The following is a 1,866-nucleotide window of genomic DNA, read 5'->3' on the forward strand; positions in this document are numbered from 1 at the left end:
ATGACTTTATCATAACCTCACATCAAGGGATGGATTCTATTTCTTGCTTATAACCTAAAACCCGTAAAAACAGCTGCTCTTTCTAATAAAGCGTTAAACTGTCCGCACATTTCTCATTTGCATATGAAGCCCGGTTAGCAATTGTAAATAACGTCAATGACCATGACTGACCCCAAAACGTCATAAAATGACGCCCTGAACAAAGGCGTGACTCCGAATGGTCACTATAATTCCCCCACCAGTCTGCGCGTGTAAGCGAACCAGACCCGTGGGTGTGATATAATTTTCCAGCACCGCCGGAAATGCGGATATATCGGTCTAGTATGCAAGAAAGGTGTATCCACACTTTTACCGGTGTAAGATTAATAGAATCTTTCATCCTCTTGGAGGTGAGATAGAGGAATCTCAACCCTCGGGGAAAGATTCTCAAGTTGCCAAACACTCGGCTTTCTCTTACCCTGTTCTCCAACTCTGTATCATATTCACAATGTAATGTGTATCGATAACGTTACATGCTAAATTCAGGGTTGACATGACGTCATTGTATTGTTGAAGTGACGTCATACCATTGTTATAAATAGGGGAATCCCCCATCTCAATCCTAGGGTGAGACTAATAGAATCCATCCCTGATGTGAGGTATGGATAAGGTTATTCAAACCCATGGGATAAAATATTGAGCAGGAGACCCGAGGCTCTGCCGAGGGTCTTTTCTTCAATATTATATCCCGATTATATTTCTAGCACCGCCGGAAATGCGGATATCTCGGAAAAGGAAATATCACAATGGTAAAAGTGTGGATACACCTGTCCAGGGTAAGATACATTCTTTTCTTGCATACTAGACCGAGATATCCGCATTTCCGGCGGTGCTGGAAAATTCTATCCGACCCACGGGTCTAGATCGCTTACACTCGCAGACTGACGGGGGAATTATAGTGACCATTCGGGGTCACGCTATTGTTCGTGACGTCATTTTATGACGATTTGGGGTCAGTCAGGGTCATTGACGTCACTAGCAATTGCCATCCGGGCTTCATATGCAAATGAGAAATGTGCTGACAGTTTACAACTGTACTACAAGAGCAGCTGTTTTTACGGGTTTAATGTAATAAGCAAGAAATATAATCCATCCCTGATATAAGGTAAGGATAAGGTTATTCAAACCCTCGGCAAAGCCTCGGGTCTCCTGCTCAATGTTTTATCCCTTGGGTTTGAATAACCTTATCCATACCTCACATCAGGGATGGTTTCTATAAATCTTACACCCCATATCACGTGACGTGACGTGACAATGGCTCAACAATGACGTGACGTCAAAAATTTGAAAAAATCCGATCATGCCGCTATGCGGAAAAGGCTACGTGGTGAAATTGAAACTTTTAATAATAGGATTTATCAGTTTGGAAATATCTGTACATCGTTTGTGAAAAAAGTAAAACTTTGATATCACTTTAACAACATATTTACCTTACACGTTAGAAAGAGGAGTTGTTCTGCAAACAATGTTTGCAAATAAAACAATGTTTGCAAATAGGGTATGCTAAATATCGCTGAAAGCTTCGTTTTCGTAAGAAAATTCAGGGGAAAAGTTGATATTTTCAAAATGGTAGCCAGTTAAAACGATTTTTTTTATGGTTTCTGAACTTAACTATTTTGGTATTTGGAATGAGAGAAAAAAACAAACTCTTTCGTGCTCAATGATGTAGGATAGGGAAATTCCACCCGAGGGATTAGCAAATTTGGTAAAACCCGAGTCTTTTGCATGAAAGAGTCTAATATTATTTCCCAATGACAGTGGACAGTGTAATTAGTGCCGTCTATGTCGTAGAAAATCGCATTAAATATCTTCACTAATGTCCCCCCC

Source organism: Mizuhopecten yessoensis, unplaced genomic scaffold (assembly GCF_002113885.1).
Source record: "Mizuhopecten yessoensis strain PY_sf001 unplaced genomic scaffold, ASM211388v2 scaffold9887, whole genome shotgun sequence".
Lineage (NCBI taxonomy): Eukaryota > Metazoa > Mollusca > Bivalvia > Pectinida > Pectinidae > Mizuhopecten > Mizuhopecten yessoensis.